Source organism: Rissa tridactyla, chromosome 3 (assembly GCF_028500815.1).
Source record: "Rissa tridactyla isolate bRisTri1 chromosome 3, bRisTri1.patW.cur.20221130, whole genome shotgun sequence".
Lineage (NCBI taxonomy): Eukaryota > Metazoa > Chordata > Aves > Charadriiformes > Laridae > Rissa > Rissa tridactyla.
Genome location: NC_071468.1, coordinates 28,712,135 through 28,739,291, shown reverse-complemented (window position 1 = coordinate 28,739,291; position 27,157 = coordinate 28,712,135). Strand labels below are relative to the sequence as shown.

At 43.4% G+C, this 27,157-nt stretch overlaps 1 long non-coding RNA gene across 1 annotated transcript in view; it reads left to right on the top strand.

Moving 5' to 3' along the window:
• The first annotated feature begins 1,337 nt into the window (after nucleotides 1-1,337).
• Nucleotides 1,338-27,157, top strand: part of LOC128907451 (uncharacterized) — a 36,255-nt gene continuing 10,435 nt past the window's right edge. The window contains exon 1 of the long non-coding RNA XR_008465617.1: nucleotides 1,338-1,464. This is a non-coding gene — a long non-coding RNA (uncharacterized LOC128907451). The remainder of the gene's footprint in view (nucleotides 1,465-27,157) is intronic.

Here is a 27,157-nt window from a genome sequence, read left to right as displayed (position 1 = left end):
GCAGTAACTTGTCTTCCTGTTTCAGGTAGTGTCCCCTTTGACAGCAAAGGGGGAGAATGTGCCTTGGAACAAAGGCAGGCAGGTGGTGATGATCTGTGGTGGGGAGCCCCAGTAGTAAAGCTAAGGCTTTCAGCTGGGAACTGAAACAACAAGACACGAGGAAGAGCAGGGGAAGGAGTTGAAAGGCAGCTCACATGGGTGCAGGCAGGCAAAGGGCCCACCAGAGACCATGTACAGCTCTGGGTAAGCCTGGCTCCTGCCCATGGCTTCTCATGATGATGAAGCTGCCCTGAACCTGCAAGTTGTTATTCTAGGTGTTGCTGAAAGGAACTACTGCTCACAGGAGCCTCCGTTCCTGGCAAGAACCGCTTTGCCCTAATTCTGGCAATTCTTTCTGGCTTGTCATCATTACTCCAGTGCCTAGGCAAAGGCTCTTAATGAAATCTTTCTGGACGATGGTCCTATTTGTGGTGCCTTGACTCCTGTTTCCCTTGTAGCCGCTGGCTTATACAAGGGCATCTCATTAAAAGTATCTTTCCATGAAGAAAGCTTCCTCTAACTTGATCTACAGAGGGATTAGGCACTGGTGCCCAGATTTGTGTGTGCCAGGCTGGCCTGTGACTGTGGTGGTGGACAACTCTAGCCAGGTAGACTTTTGGAAGTGCTTTTCAAGGGTCTGGAGAATAAAGATAGTTGTCAGGCTGCCAAACAAGATCTAACCCAATTGTCCTTGCCAGCCTGGACTCAACTTTTTCTCAACAAAGGTTCATGGTTACTGGAGCAGCAAAGCTGACTATTTTTTTTTAAATTTGTTTTTAATTTTTTTTTGAGGGAGGAGAAAAACCAACTCATGCTTTCTGTTTAGCTAGTATTGAGGCTTCTGTGGGTTGTGTCTGTTGATGACTTAGTCAAGTATCTGTGATGATGTCTGATTATTTTCATAGAGGATGTACATAAAGTCCAGTTTCTCCTGCTGCGTGAGCCCCGCTGTGTTCAGGGAAAGTGACTTTTCTCACAGTTCCTGCTTTCTAGTAGAAACATTGTTTACATCTCCGTATTCCTGGGTTTGTGCCTCTCTGGCTCTATCTGATGTGTCCTTGCTGCCTTCTTTCTGTGCTTGTGTGGTATTTTTTGCTGCTTATCTCTTACACGCACGCAGCTCCAAGCAATAATTCTCAAACCCTCCAGAATTCCCCTGAGACACCACAGCACAGTTCTGCTCCTGCTCCAGCCCTGCACGTGGCTTGTGTTTTGGGCGGTGACTTCTCTAGTTTTGGTTATCTTTCTCATAAATTAGCTTCAGTACCTTTTTTTTTTTTTCATCATGGACCCTGAATAGTAGATTGTTATTGCACCCGTCAGCTGAACGACCATCACCAGTGACTGCATCACTGAAGGGGCTGTGTGGAAGTCCAACAGATAGAGAGGGCCAGACTATGATGAAATTAGCCAACAGAATTCATGGTACGTTAGACTTGCGTTATCATCACTATGGTCTTGTTTTAAGGCTTTTATGCATGCTAGATTTGAGTGTCACCACTGCTTAAATTCACACATGTGCGTAGATAGTCTCTATGTAACCTGTCTTCATGCTTACCAAGGACATCTGCAATTTATTCCGACTTCTGTGAATTTGGTACAAGATCTGAGGAGTCACAAAAGGCTAGTGGGTAATCTAGGCTGAGAAAGATCTGGTCTAAATTCCACTGCAGTCAATGGCAATCTGATCGTGGGCTGCAATAAGCATAGGGCTCTTGCCTTAAAAGAAAAAGGCAGTAAAAAGGCAGAATGGCAGCGCAGTAAAACACATCTGAAGATGTTTGTCATGGCAAAAATGTCAAGTGATATTTTTAGTTTGAAGAGGAAGAAAGGGGAAAGCTTGCAATGTTTTAATTGTCAGGAAAGTTGTTGGCTGCACTGTGAGAGAATTTTCTCACTTTTATGGTAATATCATTTAATTCCTTTCAAAAAATGGTGTATCGTGTTAATCTGGAGACACTGGGATATATTCTTGTTTGGTATAAATTGGTGTAGCTTTGTGCAGGAGCTTAGTGGCAGATGGAAATCCGCCCCTTTTTGTCTTTTAGGGCAGAATTTCAACAACTGTATTTCAAAAAGTCACATTTTTTTGTATCATGGCAGCCCCAGGCTTAATGCTACTGTTAAACCAGTATAAAAGTTTCCTAATTGCTACTCTGATAGAAGACACTTGGCTTATATACTGCACTAGAGAATGCAGCTTTCACCACACTGCGGTGAAGTTATTCATTACGGTATTTTTCTGTAACTGCACAACAGGGCTTATATTCCAAAAAGCTTCAGAAAATGTAAGGAGAGTTTCCCCTCTGTCTTACTATTATGACTTCCGTGTTACTACTACACAGCTGAAAAATCTGGTAATAGATGAACACAGCGTTAGCATCAGCTCTGGTAGGTGTGAGAACCATCACACTCCATGGAGCTGTGAACTCCTCTGTATCTGCTTCGCACCTTGCTGCTATCGTAAAGAGGGGGAGAGTGGCTGTTTGCAAAGCTGTGCTCTCTGTGCCCTGGCCAAATCTTTTATAGATGGGCCAATTTCCTTCCCAAATGTTTGATCGTGGTGGTGTTGCTGATGTTCCAAAGACAGCCTGGCAAACAGCTCCTTTTTGCTGGCAAAAAGGACCAGTCTTTGGAAATTTAACTCTGAGTTCGCTTATTCCTGGAGAAATGTGAGGCAGATTCCAGTGAGCAAAAAGCTTCAGACCTTTAATCTTGGTCAGTCATCCCTCATTTTCCTTTCTGAAATCCAGAAAGGTTATTTAGAAAGCAAAGAACTTCAGTGAAATGGGAAATAAGCTATAGTTAGGAAAATATTTTCTAACCAGATAATGACAATCCAGAAAGTGCTTCTGAGCTCTGAAGTATTGGCTACAGTTAAATGAGACTCGGGTTGTTTTTTTTTTCTGGTAATGAATATGCTCTTTCTTGTTTTACGTATTTAATTAAATCATCATGGACGATATTAAATACATGATATTTCAGAAATTCATACTGTTTTTACTGTCTGTCCTGGAGCCTCTTTTGTCTTTCATTAAGTTTGTCTCTGACTAAAGGTTTCTGATTATTTGGAACTGAAGATTAATTGTTGTACTCAACTTTACCCTAGCATGTAAATGTTTCTGGGAAGCTGACTGTAAACTAGGCCATAAGCAACCAGAATCCCATAGATTATGTCCCAGGGCCAGCTGCTAGGATATTAGAATATGTTATGTTTTGTTGAAAGATAACACAATCTCTTTCCTGGACGTGCAGAAGATACCTGGGGAAAAATTGCTGGTGAGGCAGCTCTAGGGAGATTGGGCCACAGCCAGAAGGAACTCTGGATGGGAGTTAAAAGTGTAATTAGGAAAACTTCTGCTCGCCTGATGCCTAAACTCCTTGGCTCCCCAGGCACCAGGAGCTCTCTTCTGCAGGTGTGTGTTTCTGCCCAGACGTTCTTTGGTCTCAGTGGGGTGAAACAGCTTGGTGCCTGGTGCACGTGTGGACACCCGGCCCCTGTGGTGGGTGGCCCTGCCTGCGATGTGCTGCAACTCTGCATGCAGCGTTCTGGCGGCTGCTGCTTTTAGAACACAGCTGGAGGGAGAAGGGACGATGCTCCCTTTAAAAGACTGCCTGATGCCCACAGCATTTGCCCCAATTTCTCATTGAATCTGACTTCTAAGGGGAAAGACTTTGGGTTCTGCTTCTGATCCACTGCAGGAGTGCTTGGCAAGGGGACAGAAACCCTTCTCCCTGTGTACCTTAGCCATGAGGTTAGACAGTACGTCTCAGTCTTGCTCTCTTTCCCTGGCCCAGTGTTGTCTTATGCAAGGCACAATGGCTCAATTAGGAAGGAAAGGCATAGAAATCTCTTCTTTCCCTTCAAACAGGCTCCAGCCTGGGGCACATCCCTGGGAGTGGGAGACAGAAGGCTGAAGTCTCTGGCTTGGCATTTCCCATTTCTATGTGGTGTTTCAACCACCCCTTTATTTTATGAATTGGAAAAGGTATTATTGGCTACGTATTAGCAGAAAAGTTGAAGTCCAGAGCAACTTTTGAAGGAAAGGGAGTAGTTGGGTATCTTCAGGGTATGCTTAATTGACACAGAGCGAAATGGCACGCGGCAGAAAAGGCACCTGCCCTCTGCCTTTGCTTGTTATGGAGAGTGCCAACATCAGCCAGAGCTGCCTGCATGCCGCAGCTACAAACTGGGGCCCTGGATGCTGTTTGTGGAACGGTCCCAGAGGCACAGCGCTTAGCAATGGTCAAGTCCGCTTCGGGGCCAGGTACCTGTTTCTTAATATGTAAAAAAAACTTTGGGCATCCTTTTACCTTACTGATGGGCGTGTTGCTGGCAGCTTTTTTATTCCGTCCAGCACCAAGGATGACTCTCTGCCCTTCCCCCCAGAAAGCAGGAGGAACTCTACCCGAGAAGGTGTTGGCAGCGGTGTTTCTCACTTGGGCCTTCTTGCAGATATTTCTCCCGGTCCTCCCATGTGAGGGGTGCCTTTGGCAAGCCAGCCTTGAGTTGTGAGTGCTGCTCCTGCATTGCCGCTTGGCCCCATGTGACGGGTACACCACACAACCATAGCCTCTTCCTCTGGCAAACAGTGGTAAAAATATTGCAAGGAGCCAGCTGTGGTCTTTTTTTTTTTTTTCTTCCTTTCCCCTTTCCTCTGAAGACTTTCTCCAAACACCTGTAACTTGCAGGTTTTATTTATCACAGAAGTGATAAATCACAGTACATGTCTGCAGCCTGGGTGCTCTCTGTTGATGTGGTGGATTTAGCAAGCCTGACACACAACCCTCGGTATGGCTGGGGCAAAGAGTACGCTAAGAAATGTCATGGGGGAGTGGAAGAAGTTGCTGTCCCAGCTGTTCCTTGCTGCTTTTCCACTGGGCGTTGCAGGCTGGTAAAGCTGGAAACGGAATAGGATGAGTGCATGCATCTCAACTGCTTCTGGGCAAGCAGTGGTGGCTCAGGCAGCCTTTGTCAGCAGATTGTGCCGGAGGGTTTCTCAGCAGTGGTACAGCTGTGTCAATCCAGCAGCTTCTCACCACCGAAAGGGATGTCTCCCCTCCTCCCTCACACCCTGCAGTTGTGGTCCTGCCTCCACCTTGCCCAGGGAGCAGCACCTGTCTGATCTGTTGGTTCAGTTCACCTGGTGAGCAGAAAAAAATGTTAGTTTTTTGGGGAGCTGAGTTTGTTGGGTTTTTTGTGTGGGTTTTTTTTAGTGTGTTGGTTTGTTTTCTTTTTTTTCCTCTAGGTTTAGTGAGCTGAGCTGGCTCTGGGAGGTTGGTAAGCAGGGCAGCCCATGCAGAGAGGCGATAGGAGTGGCGAGAAGGGAGGATTGCCCCTTAAGTCAACAGTAGCTGTTAGACCAAGCTCAGCTGCGGTGGCAACCACAGCCTAATTAAACAGCAAAGTCTGTGGCATGTTCAGCATTTTCCCCTTCTCTGAATGCCGCAGAGCGTAGACTGAGCTGCACATCTGCAATGCCAGGAAGAAATCTACTTCTATATGCAAATTAGAACTTGCTAATTATCTCTTAATTTAAGGAAAAAAAAAATTAAAAAAAAGAAAAAAATCCTGACAGCCAAAAATCTTATTCTTATTGACTAATGCAACTAAATACATTGGGCTGGTTTTTTTGTTCATTTAGGAAAACAAGACTTTCAAAGATTTAAAAAAAAATAAAAAAAAGAAAAAAGTTGGCAAAGATTGCCAGTTCAGATGGCTATTTTTGCCAGTAAATAAATTCATGTAGGTAATTTTGAGCCACTTCATATCCCACAGGCCAGAGAGGTGGAAAGCCGTTCCTCGAATTTTAACATGTTTGTTGAAATAATTCCCTTTGTCCTACAAGGAGAATTAGGGGATCTGCTCACAGGTGTTCCTGGTGGCTTCACTGAAGGGGATGTGGGGGCTGGACTTGCCTCTGCATACGCAAAGGGCAATAAAACAGGCAGCCAAATGGTCAGAGAGGTCCCCATAAACATATCAAAGTTTAATGCTCAGTTTATGTAGCGGGCCTCGAATGTCTGTAGAAGATGGGTTTAAGCTGGGCTGCCAGACCTGGAAGCAATGCAGGCACGACCGCATACTTGGTTTCCCAGCTCGGCTGCAAGGGCAGTAACAAACGGGGAAGGAAGGGGGACCAGAAAATGGGTGAGACTTTAAACCACTGGTTTGGTGTGTGAATGTATGTCAACGCCTATAGAAAAGGGAAGACGTGTGGCGTTCGGTTTGTCTCAAGTTGTTGTTTGTTTTGGTTTTGGGTTTTTTTGTTTGTGTTTTTTTTTTTGTTTGGGGTTTTTTTTTTTTTTTTTTGCAACCCTGTCATTTAACAAAGAAAGCACAGGGGCCTCAAACAAGCAACAGCTTCTGCAATTGATGCCTATAATAGGATGGTGCTGGTAATAAATTATGGCAATGAGCTTGTTAGCAGAGTCCAGGCTTTAAACACTTGCTTAGTTACCGTAGCTATAGCTCCAGATCATCAAAGTGCTTGAGGCGACCCAACGCCTGTGACAGGAGAAGCTCCTCTAACCCAGGCTCTGCCAGCGGAAGGGGCAGGATTTCTATCTCTCTGCCTTACAGTGCTGTGAGTAAAGAGGCTCAGCAGCACTCAGCACAGCTCTGCTTCAAAGATAAATAGTGACAGCATTTTTTCTTTTATTTCTTTTTTTTTAATGTGTTAATTTGACCTCCTGTTAAGGTGTGGGCTGACTAGTTGCATATAGAAAAAACCTGCCCGAGCCTATTCTGCAGGCAGAAGATGGCTTATCTTCAGTCCTCCATGAAAAGACTTAGATGAAACAGAAGATGGGAGCTTGTTTCACTCAATACTAATCACAGTAATGTAATATGTATTTGCTTTTCTCAATTACAGGCCTGAAATGGGAGGCTCTAGGGAAAACGTTTTTTTCCTTCTCTCTGACAATCTTATCACTTTAATGCTGCCTGCTATTTACACATGAAGGAAGGGAAAAGAGGGAAGGATAGCATGAAGGCCCCATGACCCAGGCTTAGAGCACCAAAAGCCAAGGAAATTCAGCGGCAGGGCCGCGGTCACAGGCTGCTGCGTGCAGGCGAGGAAGAGGAAGCCGAAGCTCATAGCTACACCTGCTGGCTCTGTGCAACCGAGGGCCCCCCTTGCCTGGGTGACACGTCAGCGCCCGTGCCTGTGCTTGGTGGTTAGGTCCAATGGCCTCATCTGGCCGGTGCCAAAATTTCAGTCACATCTGGTGCACTTCTGATCTGGGGCAGAGCCAGAAGAACTGCCCAGGAGGGGAAAAACCAGGTGGGGTCCCCGCACCTGCGCAGCGCGGCTGCAGCCTTGAGCATCTCTGCCGCTTTCCCTAGCTCAGACCGTGGTTTCTCTCAGAGGGGTGCCAGGGGCTTTTCCAGCCCCCTTCGCACATGGCCTTTGCAGTGCGAGAGTTGCCTACCATGGGGGGTGGGAAGAGGAGGAGGAGGAAGAAGGTTTGCACAGCTCCTGCTGGGAGCAGGGGAAAGCGCAGTGTACCAGTGCCATGGGAGGTGTCAGGGAGCGGGGCAGGTGCTGCAGGATGTTGCCAGGGGATGTCCGGAGCAACTGTGAGATGGAGGCATCTCAAGAGGTTACGGGGTGGGAAGGGAGGGCAGGAAAGGCAGCAGCTTGCCGTACAGCTACGCTTGGGCTGACGTATCAAGTGCGTTGCTTTTGAATGGGTAAACCAAATCACCGAACTTGGCTATGTTTGGACAGACATGTCTGACCAGCTGCGTGCTTAATTACTGTCTGTTTCTTATGTAGGATCTAGTCCAAGCTCCAGTAAAGTCAGCAGAACCTTGTTGACTTTATGGATATTGTGCCTTTTAGGGCCAAGATATTTTTTCCACAAATATCTTAGAATTTGGGCAGTGGGCGGGAAGGCAATTGGCCAGCCGTGCTTCCTTTCCTTGCAATTAATTTTGGTCAGTGGAAATTTTGTTCTTTTCAGAAACGACCTTTTTTTTTTTTAAAACCAGAACATTTGTTTTTGCAAAAGAATGCTTACTTCTTTAGAAAACTTTTAATGATTGAATTGAAAAAACAATACAGATAATTTTTTGTGGTTTTACATTTCTGATTTATTATTTTTTCATGTCTCCCTTTTAAGAAGCTAAAAAGGGAAGGAATGAAAGGAGTAATTATAGACCTCTCTTTCAAGAAGAAGCTTTAGAAACAGTGCAGCTTGAAAGTCGTGAAGAAAAATAAAAATCAGTTTATACAGGGTGTCACAAACTTCTTCCCCTGACTTTGCACACATTTAACATAGGTAGAGTTCATAGGAATTTTAGGTAGTCATACTGGAGGAGAAAGAATCATAGAATGGTTTAGGTTGGAAGGGACCTTTAAAAGTTAGACCTAGTCTAACTCTCCTGCAGTGAGCAGGGACCTCTTCAACTAGATCCGGTTGCTCAGAGCCCCGTCCAACCTGACCTTGAATGTTTCCAGGGATGGGGCATCTACCACCTCTCCGGGCAACCTGTGCCAGTGTTTCACCACCCACATTGTAAAAAATTTCTTCCTTACATTTAGTCTAAATCTACCCTCTTTTAGTTTAAAACCATTATCCCTTGTCCTATTGCAACAGGCCCTGCTAAAAAGTCTGTCCCCATCTTTCTTATAAGCCCCCTTTAAGTGCTGAAAGGCTGCCATAAGGTGTCCCCCGAGCCTTCTCTTACTGCAGGCTGAACAACCCCAACTCTCTCAGCCTGTCTTCACAGGAGAGGTGCTCCATCCCTCTGATCATTTTTGTGGCCCTCCTCTGGACTTGCTCCAACAAGTCCATGTTTTTCCTGTGCTGAGGGCCTCAGAGCTGGATGCAGCACTCCAGGTGGGGTCTCACAAGAGTGGAATGGAGGGGTAGAATCACCTCCCTCAACCTGCTGGCCATGCTTCTTTTGATGCAGCCCAGGATATGGTTGGCCTTCTGGGCTGTGAGTGCACAGTGCCAGCTCACGTCCAGCTTTTCATCCATCGGCACCCCCAGGTCCTTCTCAGCAGGGCTGCTCTCAAACCCTTCACCCCCCAGCCTGTACTGGTACCGGAGCTTGCTCTGACCCAGGTGCAGGACCCTGCACTTGGCCTTGTTGAACCTCATGAGGTTCACGTGGGTTCACTTCTCGAGCTTGTCCAGGTCCCTCTGGATGGCATCTTGTCCCTCAGGCGTGTCAACTGCACCACGAAAGGAAGCTTCAGATTGTCCAGCTGTCCAGTTAATTTCAGATCCCTTAAAAAACGCTCTCTATCTGTTCACACCTACCTCAAATTCAGCAGGTTACTGTCGATAGGACTCTCAGAACTGGAAGATTACTGAATTGGAAATATGACTCAGAGTTGAGATGCAGTATTTCAGTGAGGGGGGGCTGATGTATCAGTGAACACATACAAAGATGCTAAAGAAGGCTACAGGTAGATATCAAGGTCTTATTCACTCCTAAAATCACTAGCCTGTCTTGTATATTCAAGTTTCCGGTTTTCTGTTTAAACCAATATTTATACAGAATGAAAATATTCACACTAAAATTTTTAATATATAAACCCCACTATCCTCCTAATTATTCAGTCAGCGTTTGGACATGTGCACTACAGAGACAGTATGAAGAAACAGTGGCTCAAGTGTTTTTTAGTGTGAAGGGGTGTTTTTATCTGTGTTAGCAACTGTTCAGTCGGCAGCAAGCCCTTAATAATAAATATTTTCTTATCCTGATTTTGTTTTATTTTTTCCTGTTTCCTTATTTCTACAGCTTGCCTATCAGCTTCATGCCAATCTTGGTCAGCCTCACCTGGGGGATCAGAGGCAGTGAAAACTGTCCAGTTTCTGGGTGGGTTTTTTTTTTTCTACTGCATGGATTTGTTCATAGGATTTCTAAATTTCTATAAAGAGCGCTTCATTGCGGAGAATCCCCAGCACCTTTAGTGGATTTGCTGAGAAGCACCAAACTGTTTTTTAGCATGTTGCAAAAACTGTAGTCACCTCTGAAGAAGGTGGTGCTATTTTTGCAGTTTGGGACAAGGTGTAAGAGAAAAATATCTGTCTGGGCTCAGAGCATGGAGCACAGGGAGGTGAATTTCTAGGATGTTGTTAGGTTTCTGGAATTAAGAGGATGAAGAAGGGCTTTGTGTGTTTAGGTACTAGCTTGGGTCTTATCTGAGATGGCATCTCCCCGACCTCTTTTTTCATGTTGTAAAATTTGGTATAGTTCTGGGAAACAGTGTGCAGTCTGTTGGGCCAGAAAGTAATCCTCCGCCTTGGTGTCTCCCTCTAAAATACTAACCAGATTGAAAAATATTGATCCTTTTGGTGTGGTGTTTCAGAAGGGCTGAGCATACAGCTGGGAGCCCATACCCAGCAAAGCACAATGAAATTTCAGTACATAGAAGGCTCTGGTCTTGCTGAGGTAATGAAGGACCCCACAGCTGTGTTCCTCCAAGGTTTCTCATAGTAATTTTCCATGAAGCTATGGAAAAATATTTATCCTTCCTTCTATAAACATGTCTGTAGGAGATTTAAGGGAAGGCGTGCGTGCAGACACACACAGAAAAAGTCCCCTTACATAGCCATAATTAACAAAATGTCTATGTTTTAATATTCCAGGAGGTTACCAAAAAATGCGGGTTTTGTCACCCACTCCATTTTTGTGTGTGATTAACAATATATGTAGTTGAGAGGCCTAAGGTTCTCGCTACTTCTGTGACAATCTACGTACTGGAACGATCATCCTCTGGGATAGTACAGATTAAAGAAACTGTACTTATTTCATGTTCTTCAGTAAGTCTGGGGTGCAGAACATGAAAAGAAACGCTTATAAGAACGACCCACCTCCCTTTTTATGCCCTCCTTGCTCACATATATCTGGATTTCCTGCCTCCTCTCCAGAGCAGTCTTCACGCACTTCGTACCTCCATGTAATCAGTAATATTTCATTGCAGCAAGGCCCTTCTTAATTGCGAGGCTGGTGCTTTTATCTGCAATTGTGTCTCCCCAGCATCTTGCCAACATGCACAGCAAGGTAAAAAGGGAGAGCTGAGCACATGCATACCCTCAAATGGAAAGTTGTGTTTATGTGGTTGTGGTTATGGTCAGACAGTAACCAGCTTTGCATTCCTGGGCATACACAAGAGATGTGTCTGAATTTTCTGAGTCTGCCAGTTCACACAACGGTATTTCAACAACAGGTCTTTGATCAGGTCACAAAGTGCAAGATAAGAAAGGATTTCTTTGGCCAGGCGCTGTTTCTTTTGCTGATTCACGGTTATAGAACCTAAAGGGGTGAGCACAGATGAAGATGACTTTTCTCTAGGAGGTAGAATCTGAACAATCTTCATGACTCTAAGTGGGGATGTCCTGGCCATTACTGGAGCAAGTCTGTCTTCAAGCCTGATCAAGTAGGAAATGATGTTGTTTTTCTCTGCAATGGGCAGCTTTTCCTAAAAATAAAAAAAAAAAAAAAGTCCCAAGCCAACAACAAACAAAACAAAAAAAACCCTACACAAAACCCGAAAAACCACAACCAAACCTGTCATGTAGAGCCAGTGAAACCTATAATATTGGTTTTGTGAAGAATCATGCCACTTTGAAATTTCTTCCTGATCTGCAACTGAAATGAAAATTACCATTTTTGAGAGTTCCTCACTCACCATTGTTTTCCCAAAGTTTTAATTTCTGAATTTTTGTCTGTTAGATGTTCAAAATAGTGTCAGGGTGTTTCAGTGCCAAACCCATGTGATATTTTGACTTAGAATAGGAATGGTATTTCAATCAATAGATGAACTGAAGTAATAATAGGATTTCTAACAAACAACTCCCCCCTGGAGTAATCCAGCTCTTCTATGCTCATATTGTAGGCAATAGTATAGGAATAAGAAATGTGAAAGGTCATATAATGGGATTTTAAAGGACACTTCTTAAGTTTCCTCAATTGAATTTTAAATACTTTTTCCTGTGTGGCTTTCCCTAGCATTAATTGAATTTTAAGAAGAAATTGTGGTTTTATCAAAACAGACTTTTGGAAAGCTATTCTGGCCATATTTAATACTCATCAGCTGGGGTTTTTCCCTTTCTTGCTTTTAGAAAAATGCTGGTTGTTGTTTGGGGGTTGGAGCGGGGTGGGGGGGGTTGTTGTTGGTTTTGACTGAAACATCAAATTTAAATAGTGAAAACCTGTAATCGTTAAAGAGCCTCTGGCAAGGAGAAGACCACTAGAAGTGCTAGCCCTGCTATCATGACGAATTTCTGCTTGGAACATTTATCATACATATCATAAATGGGGATATCATGGGCCGTAACCACATCCTGCTGTGAACTGCTGTGTTAGACGGGCTAAAGGGACTCGGCTGTTAGAAAGACATCATCGGCCTTGGTTGGGATGCTCAGGTGATGGAGTGCTACCCCACTCCAAGCTAAGCTATTCTACTACTATTACTTCCTTCTAGTTGAGAACTTGTTGCCCTCTTTGGTTTCAGCTTCCAGACGCTCTTTTTCTGCCAAATTAGAGATCTGTATGACCTCTATGACTACTCACATTCCCTGTTGGTAACTGGAAACTGTAAAACATATTTAAATTTCATTTTGATATGCTATGTTGATCCTTTTACATCTATCAATATCAAGCCTCCCCAGATTTGCACTTGGCCAATAACGGTCTCTTTAGATCTGCGAACACAAGGGAGCCCCATTTTTTACAAAAGTTCCTAAATGTAAGACTGCTTTAGCATCATGCTATTCAGACGAATTTACTATGGGAGCTGTTAGAGAACAAAGCAGAAGACTGATCGGTCTCTGTTATGGGTTACCATGTTTTTGTCACTTTCAGATGGTACCTGCAGTTATTTTATATGTACTTATTTTCTTGGGTTGCTAATATGGGTATTAGAGTGTGTTGAGCACAGCGTGGGCAGCTGCAGGATTTCACTAGAAATGTATCCTCTGGCTGAAGGTCACCATGCTGCTGGTCTGCGCTGCCCTACGTGAGCCTTAGCTGCATCATGAAGAGCTGCTGGGTTTAGTGACGCTGTAAAGTACGGGAGGCTGCCATTGTAAAGCACCTTGTGCAACCACAGATCTAGACCAGAATTTCTCTAAGACAGAGACCACAAGGCCACTTCCTTATTTTACACATCATGCACAAAATCCTTCAGTGTAATTATTATAGGGGCAATTACTATATTCTGCCTGCCACAGAAATGTCCTTTCCTGCCTGAGCAGCAGTACGTTTGAAGAAGGCGGTCTCCAGGTTTGTCATTCTCCCTTGCTTGTACCAGATACTTCTGACTTAATAACACTTGGCAGAGCTGAATTTGACCTTAGCTTGCTCAGGGCTGACTACTGTTGATTCCAAGTTGTAACACGTAACAAAGCTGGGGATCTTATTGCCACAAGGAATCAACACACCTCAAGGTCTTAGCAGGATCCTAGAAGCAGGAACCTCATTTGTATGCAAGCAGATGAATAAGAACATGCATAATTATGTGAAGAAGGTACTGGCCTGTCATAGGTAACACCTGCTTCTTTTTCTAGATTGCAATCACTCCTCTTTCATCCCTTCCTGCTTTACTCTTCCCCTTCTCCTCCTTCCTCCAGCATATCATAGTGCTTCAGTCTACCTACGGTTTAATTTGTACAGCAGCTATATGGTATCAAACAACATTCTAGCTGGTTCTCATTTTAATATAAATAAAAAGTACTATTCAATTCCGGTGACCAATATATAAAATTAATTCAGAGGAAGGAGTTTTCAGTAAAGTAATCAAACTTGCGTGTTCAATCAGCAGCAGAGGGCGAATGATTTAAGTAGGACAATTATAGCCATTCCTCTCTTCTTATGGGATTTACGCCCACGTAACAGGGGAATGTGTTGAGCCCTGTGTCTCACTGTCTACTACGTCTTTTTTTCACTTTTATATTGGCTCAGCCTTATTTAAATATTGGCCCTGCCAAGCTGTGAAGAAACAGAAAGGAGAACTCGAGAATGAGACAAAATATGATGTTACAATGCTAAAATAAACATGGTACAGGAAAGGCAAGAAAGTCGAGCTCAGTGAAAGCCGTAGAACGAGCTGGAAATCTTTGGGTGGAAGGTTTTTGCAATGGAAAATGCTGATTCATCCAGCCCTTTGCAAAAAGGTGTTAATTTCAAATAAACCTTATTTAGAAGGAGTGATTGAAAACCATTTCCATAACATTACAGCCTAACTTTGAAGGCTTGAAATTACTTCAGTGTTGTCTTTGATATTATTCAGTCTGTTTTGAAATTTCGATTGGCTGGGAATTTCAATTTCTGTTTAGCTTTTGTTCTTTTTCAGAATTGATTTGTTAATTAGAGGTGTTTGATTTCTTTTCTGGTTTTTTTTGTTTGTTTGTTGGTTTTTTTTTAATAGAAAAGCTGGCTTTTCCCACAAAGGGGGGAAAAATAGTTAGGTTATGCAAGTTGATTATAAGGAGTGGGTAGTTGAGCAAGAGTAACTTGAAGGGAAAAGTCTATGAAGAAAGTAGAGAAAATCTTGTACAACGGTACCTACAGTAGTACCTGATACTGAAGGAGGCGTTTGGGTGGTAGGATCTCCACTGGATGTACGTAACCAGACTGTCAGGGTATTTCAGTGAGAACTGAGCTCTGCGTGGTGGCCAGCGAAGTCTGTCACTGTGTTTCACCAGGAAAAAAACTGAGCTTCTCTTTACCTGTGACTTTCTTGATCTCAGTCTGCCTTTGGAAAACCAAGAGAGGAGGATGGTTTCAACTGGCCACAGCCCCTTCCCATGGCGCAGGACTGCAAATTCACTGTTCTGCTGGGTGCCTGGGCTCTTCAAAGCTTGAAAGGAGCTAGCAGGGTCGATCCGCCTGTGTTACTGGCATTTGTATGTTTTAACTTCATGGTCCTGTGGGGCTTACTTTGTGATTTCTGGCTACTCAGGGGTGACCATCCCAGAGCACTGCTAGAAAAAAAAAAAAAATGTTATTCTTTACAGCCAGGACAAAGCAGGTATGGAGGCTGACCTTGGAGGTCAGAATAGGAAAGCAGGATGAAAAGAGGCATGTTTTTGTAGGCTGGTTTCTAGCCAGAAGCGTAACAGCCACCTTTTTTTTTTTTTTTTTTTTTTTTTTTTTTTAAATATAGGTAGGAACAACCAAGGAGGGCTTGGGTGGGGAGCAGGAGTTAACACTGTGTGGGGTTTTGCTTGGGGAAACTGAGCCAGAGAGAAACAGCCAGTCAGACATAGCTATTGAAGCCTGTTTAAATGGCCCTAACGGCAGAAAAAAAAAAAAAAAAGTTTTTTTGTGTCAAGTTTGCTGCTTGAGGCTTGAAGCTTGGCAAAGTTACTATCTCTTGAGCCTTTGTTCAAAAAAAAAAAAAAAAAAAAGAGTAGGACTTTGAATTATTTTACATAAACATTATTGCATCAATGAGAGAACAGACCCTGTCATCAATTTTTCCACTTAATGGAAACAATTTTGGCTAACTGCCTGGGGTCAGCAAAGACTGAGAATTCATATGCTGCTGTATCGCTTCCATGGCACTGACAGCATTCTGCCCACAGAGGTCTAAGTGTCCAGGTGACACAATCCAAGAGAGATTTTTATCTTGGCTTCTTAGTCAAAAGAGAAGAGATATGATGTTTTGCAGCTGTGATATTTGTATTTTCCAAGTCAGGAGGTTTTAGCTGTAGTAAGCCCTCATAACTGCTCTCCTGGAAGAAGTGGCGTATGCTGGAGGGGTTAGACGGAGAAATGGGGACAGTTTAGCTTGGGGCGAGGGCTGTGACGCTGCACCTTTGGCAGTAATGGTTTGCTGTCACACACTGGGCTGTGAACTGTGGCAGATCAGCTGTTGTTTTATGAGCCACAGAGCTGTCCTGGCAGGAAGGGTGAAAAATCTCTGGTGTAGGTGTGGGAGGGAAACCTGGGGAACTACTGGAGAAGTTGCAAGGTAAGCCCTTTCCCCGCGTGAATCAGAGCCCTCACGAAGAGACACAGGTTCAGCAGCTACCTGGAGACATAAACACATGCCTTTATTGCTCTAATGAGGAAGAGTGTGGAGGCTGTGGGCCACAGGCAGGGAAATGACCTGGGTCTGTGTGAGCAGCTGCAGATGACCTGTCCGCAAATTAGCATGAGAAATAAGCATGAAAAATGCACATAGGCCAATTGTGCGTTGAGATCGCTGTCTGGAAGAGAAACAAAGCATGTGTTTTAGAAATAAAAGCAGAAAAGAAAGTCTGGTAGCACAGTCTGCTGAGCCCAGCATTCCTGCTCCTCACAAGGACAATGTTTTATGACGATGCCTGTTGTATAGGAAGATGTGGGGATACAGCGGTAGGATGATTATATCTGATTTGCTGTCACTTAGCATATGAAAAGCTTGCTAAAAAAGTGGGTGGATAGTAGGAATGAGTTGTGATATTAGAACCTGCTGAGCCGCCTTTGTAACCTACAGCATTGTTACAAGAGAAAGAGCAAAACCCAAATGCAGCGACCCACCTACTCTGCAGGAACGAAACAGAACAGAAGTTCCCCAAGTTCCCGAAACAGTCTTTTGTCTAATGGAGATTTAATCTCAGCCAGGGCTTAACCACTATCAGAAAGCACATTAAAGACATGTTCTCCTGCAGGTTGTGTTTAGACCATGAAAACAGAATTTTTTAAAAATATGTCAGCTAGCATGCTTAATTAATGCTGGTTAAAAAAGTTCAGTCTATCTAAAATAACATTTCAAGCAATTAGTGTATACATATGCATTTTAAAAAACTTATTGAATATGATCAGTGCCTTTTCATAAAATGTATAATATACATTCAAAATTTTGCTACTTGCAAAACACAGACTAATAAAAATAAAGCTATTTTGCCCATTGTAGCTGTGCCTTAAAGCTGTATAGATATTGCTGGTATTTTAATAGCGGCAGAAGAATTTAGCTGTCTCCTTAACCCCTTTCAGATCTGGCTTGGTTTTGTGATGCAAATGGGATGTGCCTGGCTTAGTGAGATTGCTAATAACCCAGTGATAGGTGCACCTTCCAGAGGGCCAAAATTAAGGCCAAGAAGGTGGCACGCAGAAGGAATCAGGCCAGCGCGGCATCGCTGGCTGAGCGTTCAGGTTAGTGTGCTCATTCTGCCAGAGTCCTGTTTCACAAGCATGCATTTTAAATGGTGAGCTCAATGGGCTTGCTTGTTTAATTGTGCGATGCTTTTGGCTTTTAGGAGTGAATCATCCACAGTGCGCGTCCACGGGTGCTGGCGGTGGCTGTGGTGCGTGGGGGAGCTGCATGAGCCGGAGCAAGCGGCCACAGCTGCTGTGGGCCCCGGGGACCTGGCACACTGGAGTCGTTTGTGGCTTGTGTACAACTCATTCTGCAAAATCCCGGTTCCCGTACAGCTGAGGTCCCATCCTGTCCCTGTGCTTTCCAACTGGATGGGCTGTGCTTGCAAGGGATAGGTGTTGCTACTTGAACTTGTCTAATGAGTTTTGCTTCCGCCCCCACCCACCCCCCCCAAAAAAAAAAAGTAAATGTTTTTGTACCTGGTAAAATCCAGTTCAGTTAAAAGATGAAGGGAAGCAGGAAAGACGGTTATCTGTTTAGCTGTGAGAAATCCCAAGATTGGGTAACAGTAAACAGCACTGATTTCTTTTTTTGGCAGGTAGCTAGAAGAGCCGTACCTGTTATCTGTATAACCCAGGGTCGGGGGTGCATGTACACACATGGCTGGGAGGGCTGGGGAGTTAAAAAAAAAAAAAAAAGAAAAATGTCCCATCTGGCTTAAATATTTACACAGTTTTTGTTGAGTAGGAGAAGAATATTTGAGTTCAGCTCACCCAAGCACAAAGGGTGTGTTTCTTCATTTCCACGGGCCGAGAGGCTCTTTCAGCTGAACTCCTTTTCCCTTCCACCTGCATTTTCTTCTAAAATAGTCCCTGCTGGTGCTGTTTCAACACCAGCTCTCGGTGCCGTTAACCTTGTCGTCAGGTTTGGCTGCCTCCGGACTGACCTTGTCAATGGTGGAGGCACAAGCCAGAAGGTTTGAAGAACAGACGTTTTCTCTGTGTACCTGTCTTGCTCCCAGAGCAGGGGCTGGTGGTGGTAACTCCTGCTGCACAGCTCCCTCCCAACCCTGGAGTCTTATTTTTACCATCCTCTGTTCAGGCTTGTGCTTGGCTTTTGCAAATACTCTCACTGTTAGACTCTTGGGGAAGGGCTCTTCTCTAAGGATTTTGAGCAAATTGGCTTTGTTGACCATTGTTTTAAACTTTTGGTATTTGTAACCTGTTTTATCTGCACGCGCAATTAACAGCGTTAAGTCACTGTAGGTGTATATATTTGTGCTTTTTGCCAGGTAAAGAGCAACATGAAATTTCCTCAGATGTTTCCCTGTAACCCCTTTGCCTTTATCCCTACCCTACCCTCCTTTTTCCTTGTGTTTAGAAATGCTGGCAAAAGAATCTGGCATCAACTCGTCCACTTTCTCTTTCATATGTGCTTCTCCTTCAAACGGGATGTCTGTTGTGGTCGTGGTTAGACTTGGAAGCTGCCTGATCTTAGCAACAGGCTACAGCTTTCTGCACTTCTGTTACCTCAGCATCTGCAGCCCTGGCAGTGTTAAGGTCTGTTCAGGCATGTCAGGCCACCAAAGCCTGAGGTTAAACAAATGCGGCCAGCTTTTGGTTTAATCTAAAGGCAAATAAAAACCAGAGTTGTTAGTAGTCTTTAATTTTTATTTTTATTTTTTTAATTTTAGAGAAAAAGACCCCTTTTTTGAAGTTATACTGTGATTGTTTTGGCCCTGACTTCACTTCTGAATGGTTGATAGAAACGGGTGCTTCTGTTAGAGGAACAGCAATGGACAGCAGATCATAAGCAAGCAATGGTCTTAGCGAGCTTCGTTTGTCCCTAGGAAATAGAAATTCCCTGTCCCTACTAGAAGCACATCTTGGCAACAAAAGATGATTTCTCTCCAGGAACCCTGAGCTGCCTTAAGCTTGCAGGATGAGGTTGCACAACGCGTTGGCTTCAGTGGTAGACCTGGGTGAAAACAATTCCCAGCCTTCCTCTCCTCCTCCCTCCCTCGTGCCAGGCTTTGCTGCTCCCTGTGCAGGTCGGCAGTCTGCGTGGTGGTGGTGGCAGTGTGTGAACCACACAGAAATGCTCTGGATTAAATCAACCCCAACCCCTGGGTCCGCAGGAGGAGGAGACTGAGCAAGGAGCTGCAGTGTAGAAGGGGAACCAGCCCACCACGACGGATGCTGGGGTGAGAGTTTGCAAAGCTGGCCGCTCTGCCGGCTTCTCCCCAGCACAGAAAGCGAAGGGTTCCTGGTCTCCCAGGATGTCTGCCAAGGTCTGGGTAGGCAGCAACGATCTCTACTGTCCATCCTTCATCCTTTTTGCTGTTGGTTGCATAGTGTTATGGTGACATTATGTGAAAAGTCAATAAAAGCAGAATACACAAAGGCTGGAGTGAAGTGCTGAAGGCCATATCGGTGGTGCCATCCTGCATGGGCTGACCCCACGCCGTTAGCCCAGCCTTGTCTCCCTTTGCCTGGAACAAACTTGAATCAAGTGTGGAGCTGAGCGAAAAAGATCAAGCCAGGGGCTCTTGTAGGCAGAAATATGAAGAATCTGTCTAAGAACAGTGAACTAACTTCAGCAAAAATGCATTTGGCGGATATAGCCTTTCTGTTTACAAATATTATGCAAACATTCTTTGATTTTATTTTTTTTTTAACCAACTTTTCATCTTGCTCAGTGAATGGTTAGAGGGAGCATAGCTGAGTCTGGAGAGTACTTGTACATGATTTGAATACTTGTTATTTGCTTTAGCTCCATTGGTTGCTTGCAGTGGTGCTGTATTTTTTTTTTTTTGTACTTTTTTATGTATTTTAATTATATTTTTTGATACCTGCCTTGGGAATTCCCAAACCACAAGAAGCTTTTGCATTAGCTCTGCAAATGCTCTCAATGCAAATAGTTGTGCCAGTCTTTTAGCATATCGTCATTAATGGATATATGTTTGCACAAGAACCTGCAGTGTTATCCATGTTTGTGAACCTTCTTGACGATGGAACTAAATTGCTATGAATGTTTGCAGTAAGCTCATGAAAAGGAACCTTGAACACTGTGAATCTTCAGGGTTTTCTTGAACAAATACCTGTAAATACTTTTCCTTTCCCCTGCTGTACTATTTTCTCCAATATGCTGGGAAAAGCAGTAGCTATACGTTTTAAAAAATGAGCTGCTTCACCTATAATTGGAGGATATGTTTTTGTGAGCTGAGTATAAAATAATTCCTTGAACCCTTGCTGCGGAGTAGAGGGAAGTGTGGACCATTAAGCTCAGACACTTGTGGAGAGATGAAGGGTAAAAAGCAGGGTGGATTCTGCCTGTTCCACACCATTGCTTACTGGAAATAAAACCTCTCTGTACTGGTAAAACGGGAGTCTGGAGCATGTGTGATTATCCCGAAGCAGAGTGCGGAGTCGGCGCTGGTCTGGCAGTGAGTCTCCCACCTGTTTGGTTAATGATGGAGACCGCTTGTGAGAGTCATTTGGTTGGGCTGTAGGGGTGGTAGCACTCTCCTGGTAACTGCTTCACGCTTCTGAACAGAGACAGTTCACCCAGGAAGGCCCCCATCCTTATCAGGCATTTTCTGAAATGAGAGCGCTCCAAGTTCCTACGTGCAGCCCTGTTTGTTCATAAAGCCCTTCTGTAAGGATGGCTGGTACAGCGCCCCTTTTGTCTCCATCAAGATAGGAAAATTCAGCATAATCAGTGAAGCTTGTTTGTGTATTAAATATGGTAGTCCCTGAAAATTTGTCTCATCACATATACGACACGCTCTGTCTCTGCTTGAATTATTTGTTTGTTTTGACTAACTCTCATTTACCTGAAAAAAAAAAATAAATCTTTTTCTAGTTTGGGGAGGGCTATATGTTGGGATTTCTATTTTTTTTTTTTCACGCCTAGGTATTTTAGAAATTCTTGGGTAGTCTTTGAAGGTGGTTTCATGTTGGAGCAAGTGTAATCCCTTTTTGCAAGAGGGGAGACAGCTTTGACTCCTTTTTTTTCAGAGGTGTAGAGTTTTCAGAGAGTATATGCATATCTATCAGTCAGTTGCTTTTTAGCTTTTTTTTTTTCTTTGTGTCTTGCTGTTCAAGTCTCGGCAGAAAGGATGTTGTGTTGTCTGCTGTCTCTGTGGTTTTGCCCTGTGTTTGTATAGAGTGTATGTATTTACTATTTTGGTGAAATATATGCCTATCCATTATTATGTTATACAAATGGGCTTTATCTCTTCAGCCCATGTTGTTTGATTCCGAATGCATGATTTGTCCTGAGGAAATAATTTAATTCTGGCAGTGCCTCCTGGTTTTCGTTCTGACAGGCCTTATCAGATAGCGTAGACTTTGAACTTTGAATGTCTCTTCCTTTTTGTCTGTTACTTCTACTAGCACAGGTAGAAGTAATATTAAACCCATGTATGGTATGTGTGCAACTCTTGTAATACGCTCGAAAAGTTTTTGGGTTGCTATCAATAACTCTTACAATATGTTCTCTTGTGGTTTATGGTCATTTTTACTCAAATGGTTTCACTTCCTTATCTACTCAAGGCAGATAAACAGATCTGCCGTTAGATTAATTGGAACAGGAATATAGAAATACATACTGCGGTTGTGAGGATGGCTCCTTGATGATGCTATTGGTCTTTCCAGAGCAGGTTCAGGATATTTGTGCACAGCTAGCTGCCCCTCACACGTGGTCCTATGCATGCAACAACTAAAATAGCATTTTACGGCAAGACTATAGCCTTTACATATAAAACTGCCAAGTTTCCCAATGCAGAGAAGACACATCCTGTGTTACTACTGAAAGGACCTATTTAAAATTTGACTACAGGGGGTTATATCTTTTGCTCTTCCTCATCTTTGTTATTCCTATATGGGTTGTTACAGTAAGAGACTATACCAAAAGACTTGTCAAAGCAGAAATTTTGAAATTCTATCATGAATATTTAGCAGTCCTAGTGTTAAAGTGATTTCTTCAACAGCCCACCTCTGAAGTGTACTGGGGTAGGTAGCTTGGTGTTTGGAGAACTGCTACGGTAGCTTTCTGTTGTCTGTGTGACCACTTGGACCACTGAATTGTAGGGTAATGTCTAGAGATTTAGAGAATGCTGCTTTCAGGAAAGGTCTGATGACAAAAGACAGTTCATGCAGAGGAAGTAATAAATGCTGGATGGCTTTGGCTTTTTGCCTATCTCTTGATGCTTAAATGTTGAAATTGCTGTCAGAAATAAGTGGCCTCCTGTGAGTACGTGCAATCAGAAACCTAAGAATACTTACAATACGTACGAGCAAAGAACCCATATTCCAGCAATACACAATAAGAAGGCTGTGATATTGCTCTAAGGATACAAAAAAAAATAGAAAGGGGCAGATGCTGTTGAACTCTTGCTGAGCAATAAATGCCATAGGCTCCAGAAGCATCAGGAGTGGCAGCTTGAAGGAACTCATGTAAACGTTTAGCAACAGTCCAAAAACATTTTCAAACTGCAGAAAATGCAGACAGTATCACATGCAAAAAGTTTTCATCTGCTGTCACTGAAAAGTGCTTGGTTAGTACCAGTGGTACAAAATGGATGATTTGTGTGAACATCAAACCTCAAAAGTCAAACTACGTCTTAGAAATGAGGGCAAAAATGATGTCATTTTGAACAGGGCTGCTCAGAAAGCTAGAAATAAGCCTGTCAAATATGACAGCTATGTTCCAAGATAAGCAAGGTAGCTCACCTCAAACACAGCGTAAGCAGAAAATAACTTTTGTGTGGAAACTCACGCGTAGAAGAAAGCAGGAAAAGAATAACAAATAAGAAAGTTCTGGGGAGAAGAAAATCCTGCTGTATTGAAAAATGCCTCAAGTACAGTGCCACCTGCATCGTTTGTGGCAGAAAATATCATTATTGAAAAGTTTGTAAGCATATGTAGACCAAAAAAAACCCCAAAAGAAACACGCTAATGCCTGTACAAGACAGTGCTCCAACTCTACAATAACAATAATGTGAAATAGTTGCAAACCTCAATCTAACACCAGCACGGGGCAGCTGCATGTAGGCAGGAAACTGTATGCTATGTAGAGGATGTGTTGTCAGTAAAGGCATTGCACTATTAAAGGGAAGAATGTGAAAATGTAATCAAGCACTGCAAATATTAAAATCTTCATAATGGATCATCCTCGTTCTACTATGCCAATGTAAAACACAGGGAACACACCAAGAGGAGCTTTACAAGATGAAGGTGCATTTGGTACTGACAATGCCAAAGTTGCTGTTAGTCACCAATACTAGTAAATTCGTAATGCTTGTGACATGCAGAATGGGACAGACCAAGGGATTCATATAGTAGAGACACAAGGAACTCTAGAAATCTAGTCTGAGCAGACATATGTTGTGGTATCCCTAGAGCAAAGCTACTGAAAGATTATCAAAATGTTTTTGAAGGTCTGAGATTTCTTCCAGGCACTCTGCACCTGGAAAAAGATTAAAGAATTCAGCTGCTATAGCACTTGCCCCACACTGTAATTGCTGTATGAGGAGGGAAAAATGTGAGCTATAGAGAAATTGAGGGGGGGGGGGAAATAAGGTTGCTGGTTGCAAAGTCTACGCAGGAAATCAGCATATGGTCATTGTGGAAATGCCAGCCAAGCTGTGATTTTGCAAAGCTGAGCACCTTGGAGCTCACTACAAAAGTGAGGAACCATAGCAAAAATGAAAAGCAGCCATCTTTGGCACTGAGTATTGAGGGTACTGGCAAGTGGATACGGAAAACACCTACCTTACCACATTCTGCGCATCAGCAAGTAAATGGAGATGGTTGAGGATGGCATTTAAGATCAAAGCTAAAATGAAGATTATCAGTTCTGCCAATAGGATATATTAACATACGGGGTCCGTTACTGATAACACTTTTATGGACTGACACGGGCAGAGGAGTGGAAGCTGTGTCAAAACAAAACCTCAAACTCATTAACCTGTTGGAAACAGTCAGGGAAGTAACTCCATAGCAGAATGGAGGTGAGATAAAACTGTGGTTCTCTGCAATACTGGATTTAGGGTGCAGTTTCTGGGTTGCAATGTCCTGACCCCAGTAGTGCCCATTCTGCTGTAGTTATTCACAGTGAATTGGTATTTACCTCCTTGATAAATTTAAGCTCTTGCCGGTTCTTAAATTCTCACTAAGAGTATTTATTCCCAGCTTCTCAGCAGCCACTTGGAGATCTGGATACAAATACGTAGTATAGGATATTTTTCCAGCCGTGTTGCACCTGATACACTTGCCTGTGCCACTCACAGACAGTGGCAGAGTTGTCACTTCTATAAACGTGTTGGTGACCCAGGTGTTCTGTCTGGAAATTATAGCAAACATAGCGTCAGTGAGATACTTTTTTTGAGTTATTCTTTAAAAAGGGCAGTTAGTGGCTTTTATGTCACACCATTCTGATTAATGGAGCTAAGAGTCAATCACATTGAGAAGGGATTTTGGTAATTTTTTGGTGAAAGATGTGAGTTTTTGGGTTCAGGGATGTCAAACCAGTTGCATCCTGCGGCTTTTAAATCTTCATATGTTTCTATTTGGACAGCTGTCTCTCCGCGCTATAGTACTACATTGGTCTATATTGAGAAGGTCTACGGTAACATGAACGTAATGACTACCAGAAACGTAAGCACCTGAAGAAATTTTGAAATTAAGCCCAGTGAACTTGAATGATGGAAATGCCCGCTCTGAACTGGGCCGCTTTGTAATTTCTATAAAGAGCTGCTGCAGTGTCTTTACCGGGAAGTATCTGTTTCCTGCCTCCGCCTGGCACTTCCTTGTGAGTGGGAACGTGCTTGAGAAACAGCCCCGTGAGCCCATCTCAACCCTCGGCTGCAGTGTAAGAACGACTCTGGAGACCGTGAGCCTAGCTGCAGATCTGGTTATCTGCCCAGCTGTAGAAAAGGATTGAAGGCATTTGAGAAAAAATAACCATCCGCCACAAGAAAAACGCGTCACTAAAACTTCTGGCAATAACCCCACAAGTCTTTTAGGGCAGCGTTTCAAATGAAGTGTACAGTACTATAAAAGAGACTGATGAGTATATGATTAACAACCGTATGTAAAAAGAGATTGTAGCAAGAAATTGTGCAACTGAGTAAGATTGCGAGATCCTGATAGAGAAAATAAGCCAAGCCAGATACCGGCCAGTGTGTGGGCAGTGGCTGGGAGGAACTGTGGAACAAGCTGCTAAACGCAGACAGAGGTAAAAGAAGGGACGGACACAGGGGAGATGTTGCACTTATCTCCCAGAGTTGTCGAAATGAGCAAAAAGTCCAAGATAACATCATCTGAAAGCAGCTGGATCAGTTTGTTGAAGGCAGAAAATATTTAAGAAAGATACAGTGAAGCAATGGGTTAAAATGCTAGCGATATCATATTCTTGTCATAATAACCCCGGTTAGCCAATACCTGATGAGCAGTTGTAAAACATGATGCAATGAAGCCAAGGGAAAAAAGATAAAGAAATACACAGCGTTTCTGAACGGCCTTGGGGACCTTTTCACCCGAAGCCATACAAATTGCCTGGTTGTAAATTACTGTTTGGATTTTGAGAAATCAGTTGAATTATTATATGTTGTTATTGGGACCATCGTGGACACAGCAATGATGCTTCCAGGTAACATGGTGTTCCTGACTCTGCAGTTTCCACTGGTGACTCCACTGGGCTTGTGTTGAGTCTGGGTGATTTACTTGGCAAAGATAAATCCAGTCGTGTTATTGTCATTCCACAACCATTCAAGTGGAGGGACTAAATCGTCATTTTAGGTTCCTAATGTTCCCTTAGGCAAAGCTGCAGCAAGGAAAGAAAATGGATGGAAAGCTGTTCTTGCCTGAAGAAAGCACTCAGAGAAAACATAAGAATGTCCTGCTACAAATTTTGGTGTCAAGTTGTGCTTGGACTTTGGTGCCTATTGCTTCAGCCTGCAATAACTGTCTAAGAATCATGTTTTGGTGCTCTGTAGCGTCTGTTTAGACTTATCTTTCCAGGTTCTGTATGGGTGGTTCCCTATGAAAAATCATTATTTATTTAGCCTCTGACTCTTAGAAGACTAGCATTTAAGGCCCAAGTTAGTGTTTCATCCCTTGGGATGCAATATGTACTGGCTTCCAGATGATGAAGTGTAGGGCAGAAACACTTCCCTACCATTCTGCTGATTTCCATTATAAGGCAAGGGATAAAAGAAACTTGAAAAGCGTGATGTGGATTCAGCAGTGAAAGAGAAACAGGCATTTCAGAGGAGACTTTCAAGAACTCTGGGCTTCACAGAGGCATGCGTTTAATGAGCAACCAAAAACCATGGGAGCTTGTCCCTCCATCCTTCAAACTGGAGTGTTGTAGGATTTCTCTTTATATGCTTTTCATACTGCTTTGCTCCCCTGGAGAAGGGGAGTTTTCATCCACTTGCTTATTAAGAGCACACAATGCTCACGTAAGGGCCAGTACTTGCAAGTCTCCCTCCAAGCTGAAATAAGCAGTGCATGAGGCTGAGTTGCCCCAAGTTATTTGTCACTTTCCTCATAAAGCTATTTTGGCCTTTTCTTTCCTTCCCCCCGCCCCCTTTCCTATTGTGAATAGAGAGCTGCTTATCTGGTGTTTGCAATTTATTAAAGACCGTGTACTGAAGAGTTGCTGTAAAATTACGTGAGCATGGAAGAAAGGCACACTTGCCACAGTGACAAGTGATGAGGTGCAGATGAGCTACAGTAGTAGACTGGGTTTAGGACAGGGAGGCAGCAAGTCCTGACAACTTTCTCACACTCCTTCCCTCTGAGGCACTGAATAAGTTACTTCCCTACCTCAGTATCTCTATCTGAAAAAAACGTAAGAACAACGTGATGATGATAGTTTGCTTCCCCCAAAGGAGTTTGAGTGGATAAATTAGTTAATATCTTTAAAATGCTTTGAAGATGAAAAGTATAGTGTAGATACAGTCTAGGACCAAACATTCATATTAATGAGAATACTATTCTGGAAGTTCAGCACAACATGCAATATCAAAAAGTGCATTTCTAGTGGTGCAGTTAGTT